This window comes from Lasioglossum baleicum, chromosome 4 (genome assembly GCF_051020765.1).
Source record: "Lasioglossum baleicum chromosome 4, iyLasBale1, whole genome shotgun sequence".
In the NCBI taxonomy this organism is placed as follows: Eukaryota; Metazoa; Arthropoda; class Insecta; order Hymenoptera; family Halictidae; genus Lasioglossum; species Lasioglossum baleicum.
The window spans coordinates 9,689,838-9,711,070 of record NC_134932.1 but is presented as its reverse complement, the minus strand read 5'-3'; the positions used below and the strand labels follow the sequence as shown (position 1 = coordinate 9,711,070).

General features: G+C 42.7%; 1 long non-coding RNA gene across 3 annotated transcripts in view; it reads right to left on the bottom strand.

Moving 5' to 3' along the window:
* The window catches only part of LOC143208091 (uncharacterized), a 398,278-nt gene that overhangs the window by 333,030 nt on the left and 44,015 nt on the right, over window positions 1–21,233 (bottom strand). The gene's annotated exons all lie outside the window — the stretch shown is intronic.

Here is a 21,233-nt window from a genome sequence, read left to right as displayed (position 1 = left end):
AGAACACGAGCAGAGAGAGAGAGAGAGAGAGAGAGAAAGAGAGAGAGAAACACTAGGAATCGGTGTGCTGCGCTCTGCGATTTCCACCGGAACGCGCGGTCGTTCGACCCCCGCCCGGTTCGCTTCTAGTTTGATTAACGATTGATTTGCGGCGGGGATCGTTTGAATCGGGACGGTGATCGAACGATCCAACGACCCCCTACTACTACTACTACTAGGAAGCTTTCGGATCGACCACTGAGTCAGTCACTCTCGAGGCAAGTCGGGGTTGCCGATCATCCGGGAAGTGTGTCGGGACTGATGAGAAAGGGAGACGCGACTCCTCGACCGGCCCGGCCGGTTAGACAATCGAATGAATTATGTGGACCCGGACATCGACGACGATTCCCGATCGAAATGGTCTTTTCTCTGGCCGCGGTCTCCGGGCGATCTTCGGCGTCGTGTTTGCTCGGTTCGGGAAAATGAAAATGGTCGGGAGGATGAGATCGGACCGTGTTTGCTCGATCATTACTGTTTAGGTTCGTGAAGTGGTTGTAGATGGTAATATTTGAGATTGACACGTTCACCGCGGAACAATCGGCCCCGAACATCTCGACAAATGAAAGTAGTTCGATCGTTGTAATAGACATTGCAGATTTTATGCAGTTCAAAGAATTTAAGAAATGCATGCCAATCGGTTTTAGTGATTGGTCGGTATATTGTTAAATTCCAACCAGAATGTTCTTCTCGATTTACCGGATGAAAGCGACTTTGCGGATCAGTATGCGGCCCGGTCTGGATCCCAAGATCCTGAGGGCCGTCGGATCGATCGATCGAAATTATCGGGGCCGAATCGAGGAGGTCCGGGATGGATTTGGGGCCTGGTCTGGTCTGGCCGCGTGCGAAAAAACGCGTCACGCCAGTCTCACGGCGCTGTTGGCATGGCGTTCTCTTTCTCCGTCTTCTACGGTAATGATCACGGGCCCGTGGCCTGGCAGTGTTCATGCGAGGCAATTCCAATCAGAAATTAAGTCCGGGCCTATCGGAGATTGCGAGATGGATAGCGATTTCTCTTTTTCTCCCGGGCTCTGCTCTCGCTCCCGCGGAGCGTTTCGAACCCCGCTACAGAACAACAACGCCGTTCCAAGATAAAAAAAAAGCATCGGTGTACTCGCGGTGGGGGTGAAGAGAGGGCCAGAGGAGGGAGGGAGAACGCCATGGTCGTAGGATAGCCGTTGTCTGATTCATATAATGAAATGTCTGTGAGATGATGAGCTTGGAGGCCGGTAAGTATAGCGTTGAGTCGTGGCCCGTGACCTCTGTCGAGCAACACGGAGAAAAAGTCCGAACCAGGGGGCCATAGGGGGCAGAGCGGGGGCCGAATACTCGAGTCGCGTGCGAGATGCATCTCGCAGGGTGCGCTTGTACAGGGTGTGTCCGAACTCGGGGTCCCGAACGATTATTCGCGCGAAAAGGGACGGTTTTAATTGAGAAACGTGAACTCACTGACCCCCTATTGTCTCTTCGCGGTTCCCGTATTTTTAATCTTCTTTTTAATATGTTGTTTCTCAAGTGAAAAGGCTGCTTAGAGAGTCCACCTATCTGTGATTGCATTTTAATGTACCCAGAACAATGCTAAAATATTTCTTTGCAATTTAAAGATGTGCAAAGAGCGAATACGTAGATGCATCTTGCAGGATCATGTTTACACGAGCAACCAAATTACAGAACATTCGTTTCTGACCAATTTTATAAACACATGTATTATATAAAATGATTTTAATGAGTCAGTTTACTAGATAGACCAACGTGTCTGATCATTGCCGACCCTTTCCACTTGCAAATAAACGGATACGCGACGGAGGAACTTTTTAATTGGACACATGATTTATTTTGCATTGTTTCGGTGAAGTTCGTGTAAGTATAGTTGTTGTTCGGACTATCTCGAACACACCCTGTATACATCGCGTGTGTTTTACGTGTTGGTCCGCGGAATTGCACGCGAGTCGACCTTTGACCCCCGATAGACGGCGTTGCCCTATGATCCAGAGGAGGCCGCGTTAACGTGCGATCCACCGTGATCCATCGCGCGATACCTCGTGAAACGGCCGAGCGATTATAACCTAAGAAATGGGATCCATTAAAATTGTCTTGGGATCGTTCCGAATGAACCCCTCACAATGTTGCGGCACGGTGTTGCTCTGATGGGAACGAGAACCTGTTAGTCCCACTTACCGCAATGAGATCGTATATACTATTTTGCTGTTCATAGTTCGTGTGGTGGGCGTCTACGAATCGATTGTTAAATCAAAAATGTACAACACTCGTGTGTACTGTCTACTACTGAAAGGCATACTGTATACAAATGTATACTGTCCCTTGAATGTAGATTGTTCCGTATGTAAGAATAAGCACGGAGAACAGAGTTGGGCAAAAATCAACTAATAATTAAAAATGACTAATAGTCTGATTGATTGTTAGTCAAAACTTTAAAAACGTCAGAGTTAAAACTTTTTGATTAGTTAGTCATAACTACATGGCACTAGTTAGTCACAACTCTAAGTAATCGTTAGTTATTGCTTATTAGTTATGATTAATCAGTCAATATTGTCCGATTAACATACATTAATATGTATACTTAAACTATATCGGAATTAGCAGTGACCAAACGTGTCATAATCTGTATTTTATATGTTTATAAACTAATAGGCTATTTTTTGTTATTATTATGTCTTATTTTAACTTACAACCATTTTTAGACATTAGTCATAGTAAAATTCTGATTGCGTATTTAATCATTAGTTACGTCATTACAGTTAGTATTCAATATTCATCCTTAATAAAAATTTAGTCATTATTCATTAGTCATTACGCTCAAATACTTATGTAGTCATTACTTATAGTCACGCCCAAGTATTTACTTAGTCATTAATTATTCGTCACTTTTGTAGAGCTTGTGAAGTTATTAGTCAATCATCATAATTGTGACCAGCGTTTGCCAAACTCTGATGAAAATTGAAGTCTAGAGAATTGAAATTATATCGTGTTTAGTGTCATTGTAAGAAGGAAAATACCACAAAGAAGTTAGTGAAAGTCGCATAAAAAAATGATGACAAATAAAGAAGTTTCGTAATTGGATCAGTAGTGGTTCGAACAAAGCTCTGTGATATAAAATGATGTTTCTGTCGTTTTACACGTGCTTGGATGAAGGTACATACGTCTCTTTTTGGGTCGGAATACCAGTTCGACGACACCGTGTTACGCCGAGATTGCGTCAACGTAATAAACAAAAACGCGCCGTTGGACTTTTTGGTCGTGCATTAACAACCTGCGAGAAACACATTAATTTTTACCGGGCTGTTCACATCGAACCACCGTCATCGATTTTCGGCGGTGGATCGCGTCGAGAAAGAGCCGAAGGAATTCCCCGCCCTGTGAGCGGCTAATTAAATGCATCGCACGCCGCTTCCCCGATAATCGACTTAATTAATCGTTTCCTGCGGCGTCCATGTTTCACGTCTTCGTGTTTCAGGGGGAAAAAACGGAATCCGCGGCGCATAATTGAAACCCGTTCCTGGAGGATGTTATTTGCATAAGCGGCCGCACCAATCCACGGCCCACGCTCGTAAATAACAACAATTTTAAGGAGATCGATAACGCACGGCGGACGATCGATAGGTCGAGAGGTCGATGCTGTGTCTCGACTTTCCTCAATGAAAAGCAAAAGGTGATGGAAATGCGTACTATAATTTTGCATAGTTTATGCGATGATAAAAAATATACTTCAAAGATTAAAAAGCACAACAAGGCAGGAAATGACGTCCGAAATGTCAGCTTTCAAGATATACCATGATTTTGTGATTTACACTAAGGTTAACCCTTTGCTCTCGGAGCTATTTTAACTGGAAAAAATTAAACATTTCTTCCGATCTAGAATATTTCATGGATATGAAAAATTGGTGTAATACCTCATACAATACCTAAATGTTTAGTAATTGATTAGATACCGATATATTTTATTAAATATATCATGTAAACAATGTAAACAATATTTTTAATAATGATACATCAATTTTTGTGTGCAAATGGTTACGTAATATTAACAAATAGTAGCAATGCCATCTACACAAAAAACGAAATTACTTTCCGAACGAATATTAGATGATTGTATAAGTTCGTGTCCGATTTGAAAATAAAATTCAATCATTTTTTTCTACGATTAGAAAAATATGGTGACTATACAGGGTGAGTTACCTAACGTTATCACCTCAAATATCTTTGTTGTGTTCAAAGATGTACATCAAATGTCTTCAGGACAAAGTTGAATGGTAAAATGGGACTCGTACGACACCAAAAATTTTTGTTTTTATGAATCGAAAGACAAATTCGAAATTTGGATAGACTCGAGATGTCCCGGCGGAGTCAACATCTGATCGGCTAATCCATAGAGCCGCAACCTCGAAGTCCCGTTCAACTATCGGCATTCAAGCCCCAGAATTGAAATGTTTAGCGAACGCCTGGATGCCTCGGTGAACTCTCGCCGGCCGAAGAAAGAAGCGTTAACGTGGATTGATTGCGATGTCTATCGGGCCTGATCGCGTTCGAGGCTTTCGCACGCCGCTCTTCACCGGCGAAATAATTCGAGTGTCATCGTGTCTGGATACCCCCGTCCATTAACGTCCCGCGAGATCTACGCGCGAAACCGATCAATCGACCAGCCGGAATCTACGAATCGAGCGAACCAAGAATTGTGTACGATCGCTGATAATATCGATGGCTGCCAATCACCCTGCGAAATCATTGTTTGATGATGAGGGATGGAGTACCTTAAAAGGTTGCAAAAATACCGATTTTTATTCTCATTGAACATAAACGACCTTATTCTTGTATCACACATTATTTTGTGATGCACGCGTTTGATCGTGTATAGCCAAGTCAATTTTTATTGTTTCTGTCCCCAAAAATTTGTGAATGTAGCCAAAACATGAACAAATATGTCCGCCCAAGTTTTGCAACGGAAGGTTTAGTGGTTTCCAAGTAAAAAATGCCGAACTTCGCGATTTATTCTCGTCGAACATAAACGATCTTATTCTTGTATCACACATTATTTTGTGATGCACGCGTTTGATCGTGTATAGCCAAGTCGATTTTCGTTTTTTCTGTTCCCAAAAATTTGTGAATGTAGCCAAAACATGTACATATATATCCGCCCAAGCTTTACAACGAAAGGTTTTGTGGTTTCCAAGTAAAAAAATGCCGAATTTCGCTAGAACAAAATACTGCACACCCGGAGCGATAAAGAAGAAGATCTGCGAGCTTAGGGTTTCTGTGAAGGCCATGTGTAGATAGTAGATAGAGTATAATCATAACGAGCAGGTGTCCGAGCAGGCGGCTAATAAAACGCGTCTCTTTGGTACACGACTTGGCAAGGATTGCGGTAGAACAACGAAAGCCCACTGTTTCGCAAATTACGTCGATCCGATCGTCGCCGATGAAAATACAAGCGAATTCTCGAAAACGCTTCATGAATATATAAATGCCGTCCCCGGCTGCTCGAATCCGATTGTATCGCTTGATAAAACGACACGCGATAGTAAATATCCGGCGAAGTATGTACTTTCTTCGATCGGATCCGTATTTATGCATCGAAATATTGAATCCCGCGCGGTGTCCCGCACCCCGGATCACCGTGCTTACGTCCAATTAGGTGAAACACGTTTCCCCACCATTGTGCATGCGCCAGCCTAATGACTGTTCATTACGGTGCATTACGTATCCTCGCCTTTCCCCCGGTAATTTGAAATTACGAGAAACTTTCTTCCCCCTCGATCGGTGTCGTGGATCAAGAACGATCCTACTATACGACGACCGTGATACTTTGCGCGAAATGACGTGTTTTCGGTGGAAATAATGAAATGATTACAGCCGCGAGCGAGACCAGCGTCGTGATCGGCAACAGTTACCCGGCTACGTGTTTTTAACCTGTTTTTGTAACTTATAATGTTGTTACTACGTAGCTCCCGATCTCGATAAACAATCAGCCGATGGGGAACTGATATTTTGCGAGGTGAACGCAACAAATTGATAAGTACCGCCCGCTGTCTCTGTGTTCAAATTAAAGAGGGTTGTTTGGCATAATTTCATTCTTTTTTACGGTTACCGCAACTGTTACATATTTAAAGGCGATCTAATATCACGGGCACGCGCGGCGACCCCCGCGGATGTTATAAAACAGAAATCTGTCAAACCGGAAACCCAGGAGGCGGACCGTTTTATCGTTATCTTCGACGTCCGACGATTTTCCAATTATATTATTTATTTATCTATCTCCTTTTTCCCTATGTTGCGCGCAGCCCGACCTCTCCCCTCCTTTTCGTCGAGGATTTCGCCGGGAATCGTATTGTTCGCGGCTGTCCAGAGAAATTACCATAGAAATTGGATGAAGTTCCCGTGTTTAACAAGAAATAGTACTAGTCCAACCCCCTCCCTCTCTTTCTCACAACCCTCTCGCGACGAGCTTGATTTTTCTTTCTCTTTTTCGGAACGATCGAAATTATATTAGCCGCGCGCCCGCGCCGATATTGAAGTAAACCAGCACCGTTCGAAGACGAATGGCGGTTTAGGGAGTGGAAACCAGTCTCCATCTGATATAACTGTAATTGCACGGCCGTTTAGACACGTAGGCAGATATACACCCAATACGTATTGGATGAGCAATAAATCATTCCCGCGCGGCCTGGGCTTATTATGACCGCTCGTTTACGTTCGTAAGTTATCGTCCGGAGGAAAGATTGTAGAAATTATTGACTTTACCCCGAGCTCTGCAACGAGATCTGCACTCGGGGATTTGCACGCGTATTTACATACATACACACGGCCATCCTCGGTTTTGATTTAATTTCTGAATTATGATCCTCGACCTTCAACGCGAAGGATCGGGTCGCGGTCGGGTCGACGATCGATCAACGATTTCTGTTTCGTTTCCTGCGCCCAGGAATCACGTTGCGCGGGATTGGCAGCGGAATTGGCACTGTGAGAAGGCAGTGTGCGCGCACGTGTGTGCAAATGTGATTGTATTGAGAGAAGCCATATTTAAAAAGTTCTTCCATCGTGTGCTTCAAAAGCCATTTCTGTGTGATAAGTATTATTAGGTCGTTGCATATGAAATACCCGATATTGAATAGTAACGTTGAACAACCGCAGCTATTTCTTATTCATAAAAGAATTAGGCGTTTCTTGATTGTATTATGGTAGATATTGAATTTTTTGGTCACTCACACATGCTTCATTCACAAGTTTGTCATCTCTATTTTGTAGTTCTTTTTACTATCAACGAATGGTGCGTTGTTAACTGCAAGTGACAAGTGACATAAATAGTTCATTCGTACTCTAATAATTTCAACAAGCTGAGAAAAATACATAGATTAGATTTGATTATTAAATTTTTGGGTAAACTTTACTTTACCGGACTTAAAATTAATACCATTCTCCTACGAATTATGTTGTAATTGGTATGTAATCCAGTAGATTTGTACTCGTCGCGGATGCAGATCGAAGTTTCGGTCCTCTAGGATCAATAGTTGAGGAGCTATGGTCGCTTAAAGTTGAGCATTTTTAACAGGCAAGGGCACCACCATATTGGTTTGTAGTGACGACCGTGAGCAGCTTACTTTGCCGGGAGGGGGGGGGGGGCTCGATCTAATCCCAATCATCTCAGTAAGCGGCGCCCTTACGTGTCAAAAATGCCCAACTTTAAGCGACCATAGCTCCTCAACTATTGAGCCTAGAGGATCGAAACTTCGTTCTGCATCCGCGCCGAGTACAAATCTACAGGATTACATAGCAAATACAACCATAATTCGTAGGAGAAAGGCACAAATTTTGAGTCCGGTAAAGTAAAAAGCAGCCAAATTTTTTACTGTTTTAAATTGCTCCCACTCATTTTCGCCATGAATGCATAAAATACGCAGTCTATTGATTAGACAGCACATTTTCACCAAGTATCACATAATGCTATCGTCGATATGTTGTTTTTCAACACACATACAAAAAGAACACGCGACAATCGCACTGATCGATGTTGAAATCAAATTTATTTAAAAGCAAATTGATATGTGTAAATTAAAATTGAGGATAGGATCGTAAGCTTTGTACCTGAAAGTGATTTACAATGAACTTGTCAACTGTAATAGTATTTCTTGATCAAAACGCATTGCAACATTCGCATTCTAAAATCGGACATTCCATACGCAACAACATAATTGTAGAAATTGCGAAGAAGCGATGATCAGACGATCGTCCTGGACGATTTTTCTCAGGCTGGTCTAATTATATAAATCAGACCGATTAAACCAGGCCGGGATTGCGTTAGCCTCTGCTTACCATTAATTCCTCGGCGTCTTCCTCGTTACGGATTGCAATTTACATGCGCCGCGGTCTCGAAGCTCGGCGTCGCTCGTAAAATTATTCAGGTTTTGTAAATCCTTGAAATTACGTTGTTACGTGTTCTTACGCGCGATGGGAACGAGCCGTGCGTGCACGCGTGCACGCGTGTGTACACGTGGAAATATTTCACACGTGACACGTAATGAGTGAGCGAGAGTTAAGCTTAAAGTTGGCCACCCCTCTTCTGTGTCCTCCTTCTCTCTCTCGCTCTGCTTGCCTCTTCTCTCATCCGGGACGTTCATCGTGACGGCATGTCTTGATTTACGCGAGAGAGGCGTGCCTCCACGGAAGCCGCAATTAGTTTATTAATAATTAGTAAACGAGCTACCGCTCGAATACACGTCGCGAGGCCACGGCGCTCGCCGTGAATACGAAGGAACCCTGAGACAACGCCGGAAAAAAGTGGGGGAAGAAAAGAAACCGCCGCGCCGTGACAAGCCGACGCGTTCCATCGATCGTCACTTCTTTTTTTATCAAAATATACCGCCCAATTATTATCAGTAGACAGCGGACTTTTTTATGCAAACTCTTGAAATTTTTGACTGCTTTAAATTGCACCATTGCAATTTTGCCATGATTGTTTTTTTTTGTTAAATATTATAGTTACAACAAATTATCTTATGAATTCATCTCGAAAACCCTGAAGGGCAGTTCGATCCCCGAAACACAATCTCAAGCATCCCCAAATAAATAGTATTATCCAGACAACACAAAAATAGTGTATATAAACACATAGAAACCGAATTATCCGCGGAACTCGTGAAAAAACGCCAAGGGGAAGTATCCACCCCCGAAAATAGAATCTCCAGGATCCGCGTGCGGTCCGTCAAAGTTGCGGCACTAAAAAAATAGTACCGAGGGGTTGGTTTCCCGACGATGACATCCGTCTCTCACCCCTTTCCGGTAACTTTTATTCATAGCGTCGTCCCGCTAATAAAAAAGTGCGCGTAGAGGCATTAAAGTCTTGGGGATCCAGCGTGTTGCTGTCACGGAAGGAGGAGGCTGTCCACGAGGCCGCTTCATACTTTGTGCGTGCACGTTAACAAGGTGCGCATTATATCGCGAAAACATACGCGAATATTTGCTTGTGTTAGGGTGGGCACGTGACTTGGGACGGCATTGCTCGTAAAGAGAGGGTCGTTCCTTCTTTCTTTCTCCCTCCGGTCTCGTTCCCAACACCCCGGAGCACTTCACCATCGAGGTGCGTCGATCTTCTTCTTCGTTCTCCACAGACTTCATCTTGTTTCAACGTTTGCGAACGGAGTGTCAGAATCCGCGAGCAAACCGTTCGTCCCGTCGCGAAAGTACTCGCGTTATGTACCGACAAACTCGAATCGAGTGCGGTTTACGATCGGTTTATTCGCGCTGTCGCCCACTGGGGACCGGCAGACGTCAACGGTACCCGACGGTGTCCCCCTTTTCGGCGATTCTTTATTTTCGATCGCTCCGTTTATCGACGGGAAAGTTTTCGCCATCTTGGGTTCTCAATTTGGACCTTCGATGTCAAGTTGATACCGAGTTATGCTATTCTGTTAATTTATTATTATTATTAATTTATTTAATATAACGTTTACCTTGTTATTTCATCGATCTTTCACCACTGTGTCAATTGGACACCGAGGGCCAGATTCAGATCGTGAAATGAGGGACGGATGAGGGTTAAAGTAAAAAGTGGAAAATAATGTGGCGCCTGTGGCGCGAAGACGGTCTGGAGATAAAATAATTTCATGTCGTCCAGATCATTTAGTATAGTACAGTCTTCACTCGTTGAACCGTGATCGATCGGCCCAAGAAAAATGTGGTAAAATCGCGAGCGATTTCTTCAGTGTGCGAAGACGAGGTCGTACCTCGAGGGTTAAGGTTTATCCAGACACGGATTGGCCCGCGAACTTCTAAATTCGATGCGTCGCTTGTGCAAACAGATTACAAACACTAATAAAAAGCGTTGTTTGCGTAGCCACAGGCGGGGCGCGGCGGGGCCGGCCGGGACGGGCCAGAGCTCATCGATTTTGGATTTCCGAGAATTTAATTAAGCGTAATCGCGACCCGGGGAATTTATCGCGGTTCAGTAAAAGTTTCGGAGCCGTGGCGCGGGGCGCCGCACCGGCGCAGCGAGTAGTTTTAATAAGACGGTGAATATTAATTCGCGGGACAAGTAATTCGCATCGGCCGGCTAAACTGCTTACGTCGTCTCTGGACAAGCGGGGAAAGGAGAGGAGCCCCGGCGCTGCGGGGTTGCTATACGGCTCCGGCACCAGGATATGCAGATGAAAGAAAACTCGTTACAGAGCGACAAGTGCCCGGCATCCTCGTAATTATCACATCCAAAGTAATTACAGAGAACGTGCCTTATCCTAACCTGATTAACTCCGCGGCCATAAGCGACTCCCACGCGCAGACGCGCTCCTCTTTTGCACGCGTTCCCTCGAGCGTATTTACTTGCCGACCGAAGAAAGCGGGACAGACTGTGTTCTTACCAGAATTGTGGACGCGATCGTCTCCGCTTTTTCATGTGAACATTTCGGTGAATTCCTTCTGGAGACTCGTCCCTTTCGTTATCAGTAGACTGCGGATTTTTGCTGAATTGTAACAAACTGGAGGCAGATTGAAATTGATTTTCTTGAACCGCTTGCCCTACGATTGATCTTACGGTTTCAGTGATTAGAACTTTTTCGTAGATCGTAATTTCCTTCAAAACGAGAAAATTGATGTAAATTGTATGCCTGTATGTTCTCCAACAACTGTATATTAACACTTTACGTACCGAAAGCCTATTAATAGGATTTTCAACAATTATGCTGTATCAAAAGAAAGCATAGAAATTTTCTTTTACGTTACAATTTTAAATAAGATGACGTTATTAAGGGTGACTTGTTAGTTCACAATGAAAATTGCTGTTGATATTGAAGGTTTCATTAAAAAGTGATTAGCCATGTAGGTATATATTCGCCAGTCGGTAATGTATTAACAAAACCAAAATAGAATTTTATTTCGGTTTGAAGGAAATTACTAACACATTTTTATCAGAATCTGTTCAGAATCTTCATCACGAGTCAGGCACGATATTGTAAGGCGAGGGGTTAAATTCTTCTAATGTTTTTACCGTTTTAAATTACAGCAGTAAAACAAAGATCTAAAAGGCACCTACAATGTACAATGTTTTAATCCATCACATTCCCCCGCTGTTTATCAGAAAAGTACAATCGGAAGTTCGTAATGCGATTAGAAAAGGCTGCATAGCGCAGACGATAGCGCGAGGAATGCAGTACAATTTAAAACGAAAAAGTGTGTCTTGGTACGTTATTTCTGCAACGCGAGGAATTCAGCACGGGCAGAAACGGTCTTATCGTTCTCATTTAAATAGATGAGGATCTCCCCAGGTTCGATATTTGTAACACCTGAATCGGGCCGAGGATTAATGGTCGAACGAGCTTGACGGGCACGAGAACGGCACGCTTACCGTCGCGTCGCCCACAGCTCACTTTCAGTATTGTCGGGGTCTCGTCTCTCGAGCACGTGGCCCCGACGATCTCTTTGAAATCGAATTAGTTCCGATCCGACCGGCGAATACACCGGTAGGTATAGTGTGCACGATATCTTCTCTAGCACGTGGTACAATGCTGCGATGAGTCGCTTCGTCATTCTGAGCTCATAACAACGCGCCATTAGCCTCTCGATCGGATAATTAAACAGTCAAATTCAATTCGTTACAGTGAGACCAATCCAACTGTACCAAATAAAAATTGTTTCTTGACAGGCATGGCTGGACTTTGGATTTTTATGCGAAATAAAAATGGTCTGCCTTAACTGCAAGTCACACAATACGATTTTTAGATACTTAGAATATCTTCACTGTTTTGTATTTCGACTACATAAATAAAAGATTAAGGAATGATTTCACCCCATGAATTCGAATACTACCCTGTTCAAAAAGGTCCAGGACAGTCTCGTTTACAAGAAACGCAGTTACTACAGTGAGGAGCAAAAGTGAAGACACATACAATACTTTTACAAAAACATATTTTTATTTCATGTTTGTATAAGAAACAGAATAAAAATAGAATACATAGCATTAAGTACAAAGTTTTAGCTTTCCAAGAAAATTTTACAGCGTTAGTTTTGCACCGAATTAGAAGGTTTGTGGCTGAGAAACGTAGACATATTTTTTGTGAACAGTGACCGGTGTTATTCGAGTCCAGGAGTACTCTAGTAATTGTACTGTTGTTGTTCGTGTTTTCCCAATTTTCCATATAAGCCCACGTAAAAAAAGTTGGAAAATACAACTTTCAGTATTTTGTCTGCAATTCCGACAACTTGCAGTTTTTTCAAAAATTTTTGTCACGTTGTGTAGCAAACCAAACGTTCTAACATCTCCAAAAATTTCAAATCGTATGTTCCAATATTAAAAAAGTTATAACTATCGTTCGTGTGTTCACTTTTGCTCCTCACTGTACACCTTTTTAAAACATATTTGCGTTGCCAACTTCAGACCAGTCGAATAGTTTCTAAATTCAATTTTGTCAATTGTCCATTAAATTTTGTGTGAAAAACCATCAGAGAAATTGAACTTTTGGGATGTTTTCAGGAGTGAAAAAAACGTAGGCAAATATCTATCGTTAGCAATGGGGATTATTTTAAGTGACAAAATAGAAATTCATAAATAAATGAATAGTACGTGTATTATTTGACTTGTCCTGGAACTCTTTTTGGACAGGGTAGTTAATCGTACCAAGAGAAAACTGGAGATGTATTCTGAACAATATGCTTTGCTATGCTAGCTAGAATTTATTTTCGAATTTCCAGAGTGTCGAGCTTCATTGTCACCGAAACACGCTGACAGATGCTAGTTTCCAGTTCGCCTAAGCGCCGAGCGCTATCATTCGCATTGGCCGGTCGCGAATTAGCAAGGGTCGACGATATATAAGACCTCGTCCCACACTCTCGGACTTGTATTTGCGTACCTGAGCCCGTGGTCGGGCTTGCATATCGATTGGAACCCGTAAGACGTATCGATGCGTTCTCGCGCGGACCCGGAATATGTACTATACTACGGCGAATAAATTCGTTGACGGGAATTTGGGCGCGGCTCGGCCGCCAGATGACGGAATGACATCCCGTCCACGATAATTGGAAAGCCCGTCGGGGACGAATTGGCTCTCCGCGACTCGTATCGTATCGGATGTTGATATCTGAATATCAATTATTTGCCGAGCGGGGACACCGGCTGACACTGACGCCCGTAAGTATATTTTTAACCGCTTCTCGAGATAAACGTCGCCGATATTCGATTGCCGGTGCCTTCGTGACTGCTCAGCCATCCACTTCGCTGAACGGTTTTCGCATTGCGTGTATCCTGTCGGCCAACAATTCGGGTCAGCAGTTGCATTATGCTTCTGTAATCGGGGACGAGTAATTTCTGGCTGATGCACGGGGTGTTTCGATCGGTGACAAATGCCTGGACGCCGTCTTCATCCTCAACTGTTTGAGAAATGTCGAATATTTTTACTGGGCTTCCTCGTTTCTTCCAGCTGGACTTAATTCGTGATTGTTATCGCTATTCAAGAATTTTTCAATTTCTTCGGAATTTAATGAGCAAATTCAATCGATTACAATTAAATTCTTGCTATATCTAGTTGAATTGATGTGTTATGTGTTCCCCGTTTTGTATTCAACTATGTCTGACTGCAGACGTTGACTATAGAAAAAAATAATAAAATTGTAAGGCAACGTGAAAATGGTATGTGAGCTTTCTCTCGTCGATAGCAATCACCGGGACTTTTCAATGCCCATGAAATTCGCACCTGTCACGTAGAAATCGACGTAAGAACGGACAACTATTAATTAGATAGAAGAATAGCCATGTCGGAACATAGACCCTGCAATGCTACAGTGACAAAGTACATTCTCGTGTTGCTGAATGGCATTACCTTTATCTATGATCGTGTAATGCTATTGTAGCAACAGAGTTGTGACACGCTGACAGTAGACAATGTCTTGTTACTTCGAACCTAATCATTTTTGTACTCGTGTCTATTGAAATCTTTCGTTTGTTCCAATCAGTACATATTTCTCACTGGAATTCTTGGAGTCGCTCTTGGCAAAGTCAACGTTAAGCAATTTGTTTAACTCATTCGCATCATAAGGAAGTATGAAACGAAGGTCCTTATCACCAAATTTTCTTTTATTACATTAAAGTATAAAAATTACAAGTAAAAGAACTTCATATTTCAGTATTCTGTAATTAAGGCTGGAAAAAAATGTGAATAAATAATAATAAAGTGTACATAAGAAAAAATAAATTGCAAATATGTGGTTTACGCCCATGTATATTATTGATAATGGCGGGAATGTTGATTAGTTATTTTGTGCAGTATGATAGTATTATTTGAAGTGTTCAATACATAAAGCCACTTCACAATTTTCACAATGATAAATTGTTTCCCTTCTTTTCTTCTGGCTAGAGAGAAGGAGTAAAAGGGTCCTCCAAGCTCCTGGGCGGTGGGGGTGTGCATAAAATGCATTCTCCACCGCCCTAAAGAAAGGCTGAATGATAGTGATAGCAAACGGGTTAATAAAATAGACAGAAGTTAATTAATTCTTGTTGAGACGACCGTCGTGATGAACCAGAATCGAATCTAAGGTTGACCACATTATTTCACCAACGAAGCTAGGATTACGCGGTTTAGGAAGAATGAAACGTTCTTATGAATGGTTTAATCGGTCGATGACATCATATAGTCCTCTCCCTATGTCTCTCTTCCCCTCCCTCTCTCTAATTCTCCTCCGTACCCTCCCTATCTCTTTTCCCATATTCTCCTTCTATCCGGCTTTCTATTTCTCCCGTACGAGGCAGACGTTAATTTTCTGGTTTAATAACCAGGCTGCGTTTATTAACGAAGCTGCTCCGAAAGCGGGCCAACCGTGAACTCTGGTTATTTGTTTCTTAATTAGAAAGAAAACTTTGACTCGCTCCGAGGCGACGATTATCGTTCCCAACTCCCATTAGAACTCGTTAACGCGGTATTGGAACGATACGTCTCGCGGGATGGCGACCCGATGGCCTTCGGTTTAATAACAACGGCCACGGGGATACGTCGTTTTTGGATAGAACGGCTGCTAGGCTACCGTTTCGTGGAAAAAGAGCCGGCCTAGTTAGCCTAACTTCCCTTTAATAGCTCGCCGAATCCTCCTCGCTAAATCCTCGATCTATTAAAAACAATGTGTCTAAAAAAAGAAATAGACAGGTTTCATATTTTTTTAGAAAATTCACCGTCAAAAATACCGAGACCTGTGTTGAGAAGAATCTTAAACATACCCTCGGAGTTTCGTGAATGCAGTTCTCAAATATCGTTGGGAATTGTTAATATTTCTTCAGTAAAAGACGTCCGAGATTCGTCTGAGAAGTATAGTCTTTCGTGTAGGGCAGGCTTTACCGTAAAAAGTTTTCCAGTTTCCTCATGAAAAATTCACAAAGATCATGTTTCTTTCCACCTCTTAAGCATGACGCACTCAAACGGAAATTAGCATTGATACGATCTCCAGAAAACAGCTGTATCTTTGAATATTGTTAATATTCCCAAATGAAAGAATTATGATAATTACTCGAAAGTATAGTCTTTCATACACAAAAGAGTGTGTTGCAAAAAGTTTCCTGGCTTCCTCTGGAAAAATTGACAAAGATCACCTTTTTACACCTCCTGAACATTGCCATCTAAAAACAAATTAGTATGAAAATATCTTTGGAGATTACGGATATTGTTTGATAAAAAGATTACGAGAACTGCTTGAGGATGTAGTCTTTCAACTGCGGAAAGATTTATCGCGGAACGATTACGAACGATTTGAAGAGAAATTGCCGAAGACGGTGCTTGTCCAGTTGAACAAAAGCACAAAATCCTGAAAAATTCGATTGGCCTAGAAATATTTTTGGAAGCAGCTGCAAGAAGTCCTCGACAACTATTATCGCAGATGTGATCGGGATTGTATGAAAATCGACGCGGAACAACATTCGATCGAACCTGAGGAATGGAACGCGCGCGTTTTCCGCGCTATTTATAGTTCCCGGTTGCGTCTTTCTCGACGAGAACGTACGAGGGAACGATATTAAGCCATAACCGCGATATTCGCCGCGATTCGCTAGACAGAACGATCTTAGCATTTTCTTAGCTCGCAAACTCTGATCGAGCGCCGTTATCTGTCCTGAGCCGTGCGGCACGCCCACGCTTTTTCTCTCTCTTTCCTCGCGAACTTCATACACACAGCTCGATCGCGTTACCATTTTTCGTCCCGTTTCGCGTTATTGGACCTGGAGAACGTATCGGAGCTAACGAGACGATCGAGTAGGCTGTTTGTAGGCGCGAGTTTTATCGATATGCACCCGTAAATCTCGACGCTGCATTCGAACGGCCTTATCGGCGCCAATTCCAAATATTAGAACCGCCCAGAGTTTTTTATATCGATACTCCCGTCTGCGGTGTGTGGTATAAATTGTTTCTATCGAGCGACATTTATTGGCAAATTCTACTACAAATATGCGTTAAAAGGTTCTGCTGCATGTTTCAATATTTAGAAGCATTGGACGCTTTATTGAATTAAACTTTGTGAAAATGGTAAGTGGTAAAACATATCGGCTTGATCTATACTGAGAAAAATATTAGGTTGTCCCGAAAGTTCGTTTCGTTCTCGATTAATGTGCTCAAGTAGTTTTTAAGAAAACCAATGGCATGGTTAAGAAAGGGGAAGCTTAAGGAATAATAAAACATTAGCAAACAGAATAGTAAATAGTAAATAATCCTATTTATTTGTGAGAGTATGTGTATAACTTCGAAAATAAAATAATTTATTTGAGACAGTAATTTTTGAAAACAAAATATAATTTATTTGAGAGACTAATGTTTGAAAATAGTATTTTATTTGATGGTTATATTATAAAAATATTTGTATTTTGTCTAAATTTTCAATTTTAATTTTAAATGTAAATAATAAAATAATAGTTCGACTTCAATACATTTACGCAGTGGAAATTGTTTCTTAACGATAAGATACACTGTGTAACGATGTGTACGATAAGATACATCTTGCGTTCCATTTAAAAAAGACTAAAAAGTATAAAATAAAAAAATATATGAAACAAACTTTTTAAAAACCACGCTTATATTAAAATGCACTAAAAGAAGAAAATTTTTTTAGACATTGGTGACTATAAATAAAAGCGTGGAGCGCCCACGAAGATTACGTCAATATACATAGTTTAGCGCTCCACGCTTTTATTTATAGTCATAAATGCCTAAAAAAATTATTTTCTCCTTTTTAGTGCATTTTAATATAAGCGTGGTTTTTAAAAAGTTTTGTATTATATATCTTTTTCAATTTATCTCAAAAAATAAGGGTCCAGCGGCGCGGCGATCGCCCGTTCTAGTGGTAAGCGCCACTGGCGGCGACTCATGTCGGGCGAAGATCTTTTGCTTCCTGGTTAGAATAAAACGTCGACGTTCCATACTTGAAAGGGAGGTTTCTCAAGATAAACGTCTGCTCTATCGCGTGGTATAGTTCGATTTTCCGCTGGACCCTTATATTTTGAGATAAATTGAAAAATATCATCAAAAATTGGTGCGAAACTGGTGTCTCTCCGTCTTGAATGATTGATTAAACGTGTTAAACCAAAAACTCTATGAGAACCACTCAACAGTAATTGTGGAACTTTGGTGTTGGACAGTGTAATTTGAAATGATCGATTGTGCAGATCGACCACAGCACTATCGGGCAGAATCGATCCCCGGCTTCTCGCGGACCTGCGAATCGTTAATGGGACTGGCTCCGAGGGCCATACTAATGAATTTAACAGGGCCGGATGGTTGAGGGCACGGGAAACGTGTCCGCGCGAAAGTACAGCGGCCGTAAAGAATTCATGGGGAATCGGTGTGCACGCGGTATCGGTCGATTATGGCCGCGCAAACATTTGTGCATCTCGGGCGTGAGTATACGTGAACCTGTAGCTCTCTCCGTTCTCTATCTCTCGATTAATGTATATACACGCAGACACACGAGGCCACACATGTATACGTACAACCGGGCACGGGTAGTGTGTATACGAGGCGCGTGTAGTCAGTGCTAATGCGTCCCTAATGGTGACTAAATACCAAATCATAGTTTGATGTGCTCCCATCAACGGCGGTCCATCAGCGGAGTGTTACACAGGCAAACAAAATCAACCGGATCAACGCGCGCGATAGTAAAAACGAGACCGGCCGAGCACGCGCAAGCGGATTAGAATGAAATTTGCACGACCCGACGCGAATTTACGCGCGCGAAACACACACGATAAGCTCCCGATGGTCTCCGGGAAGTAAGTGGATTTATTAAACGCGAAAATACCCGCCGTACGTTCTACAAGTTTGACATGTACATCTTGCTTCGGCGCATCCGCTTTCTCTCAGTTTCGCTGCTTGATTTGATCGATGGGTTCTGTGTGGACGTATCACAAACAAAAAATTGCGCGAAATTTATAATGACACTTTGTATTTGATAAACTGCCCATCTTTATGCATTTACAGGAAAATTGATTAGATGAATTCAAAATTGTTGGAAAATTTTCAAAATTAAAGATGTCAATGTATGATTTCTCCTCTATTAAAATTATTAAGGGAAGAGATGGCATTCAGTTTTCAGACATGCAGACAATTTTTATTTCGCATAAAGATCTGCAGTCTATTACTGACCAATAAACGATAGTTTTCAATATTTAACTTGTGCTCACATTAATTCTCACACTAATACGTACACCTAATGTACCGAAAAGTCGGGTTTCCTCTAAGTGTTTCGAAAGTTTCAGCCGAGAACAGGCAGTTCGAGGCCGGACCGGAAGTTGCGGCGCAACCATACTTGTCTCGGCGAGGGTAGGTATATGTTCGTATCCGGCAATCGCTTGGCGAGGAGCGAACAAGATGCTAGAGCCGATCGAGGCAGCGCTGCCCACGTCAGCGTAAAGCCCGAAATCGTTGGAAATTAAATTTTTCCCCGGCAGTGCCCCGACCACACGGGCCACAAATTCATAAGATTCAATATGCTACGCGAGCGAGCAGGTTGCCAGGCTGGGATGGGGGCGGACTGCGACGATGTTGGTGGGGTTGCCGGTTAGGGGTGGCCGGGAGAAACGAAAGAGAGAAAGAGAGAGAGAGAGAGAGAGAGTGAAGGGAAGGGTGGGAAGGCCGCAAACGGGGTACGTTTTATAGTTTACATCGAATACGTGCCCTTCCTCCGCAGGGCCTCGCGGGACCAGCTACTTTTACACATACTCTTTCCTCTGCCGAAGCAAACCCCCGACCCCCCATCCACCTTGCCGCCTGTCTCTGCGTCGCTGCATGTTTACCCCCGCGATATATATGAACTAATATCACGTGGCACGTGATGCCAACGCAGCGGCACTCGTGCGACCAACCCTCCACCCCTATATTCTCTTTCTTTCTCTTTTCCCTGGGATCTCACTCTTTCTCTTCGTTGCGAATTTTCAGGATCGAACATCTCATTTTTCTGGCTCCCTATATTAACCCTTTAAGTGACTAGCCCGCGATAGTCGCGGGTATTCTTTCACCAACTTGCTTAAATAAGAAGATTGTTGGAATTTATTTCATAAATAAAGAACAAAATTAATCTATTAGTTCTTTAGGAGGAAGGAACGATTGAATCGGCTCTTGATCTGTATATACATTGTGTCTACACTCAATATACATCGTATATTGTCCCCGGCATGGGACCCTCGATCTCAGGCTGTTCATAGGACCGTTACTCTTTTGATTTTGGCTTGAGTGTTCCTCATTCGCGCCGTTTCTTTCGAACTATAAAGACGTGGTTTTGCGTGCCTCTAATATACCGGTTTTAATAAACGTATGGTTTTTCTATCCACACAAACAGTGTATTTAGTTTACCATATACAGGGTGAGTCACCTAACGTTTGCACCTCAAATATATTTGTTGTTTCTAAATCGATGTATTAAAATATACCTCATTCCATTTAAAAAAATATCGATGACCTTAAAATCTTGTAAAAAAATGACCTTGAAAATTTTTTCCCTTACACCGTTACATGTGGCCCTTCAAACAGTGTAACTTTGTCCTGAGAAATTTTGTTATACAACGAAAAGTAACGAAGATATTTAGGTGTTCTGTTTCTCTTCGGACTCACCCTGTATACCCATATTCCAATGAAGATATAACCAACTTGTTATTTCTACGTTAGAACAGTTTAGCTATACTGTAAATTTCCCATAAAAAAAACGGGCTGAAAGAAATGATGAAAACGATTCAATATTGAAGTGCGATAGATCATGCGAGCAGAGAGTATGCGAACTGCATGACAGTAGGTTTCCACGAGCCCGATCGGTTTCATCGCATTAGCAGCCCCGGCCAGCAGCATGGGCGCCGAGGATCGGCACAGGCGGCCGCTATCCTCAATTACCACCCCTAATTTCCGAATCCAAAACAGTCGTCGAAGGAGGTCATTAATGGAAACAGGGGAATTCACTTCGATTCCGAAGCGATCACGAGCGTTTCGCGGAAACCGCTATCTCCTTTCCCCTGGTCCCGTTGCTACAAACCCCGGCGTGTTGGTTACAGCGGAAATAATGTCGGTGCACTTTGAAAGTCAGGGTGAGAGGAGGGTGGAAGGGAATGGGGGGTTGTGAAGGGAGGGCAGGAGGAGTACGGAGGGTTCGCGAAATAACGGGAAGGCGCTAGGGGATGGAGAGAGGGCAAGAGAGAGAGGGTAGTGAGATCGACCGAGTGAGAGAATCAGGCGAAGGGGCTGGGAGGGG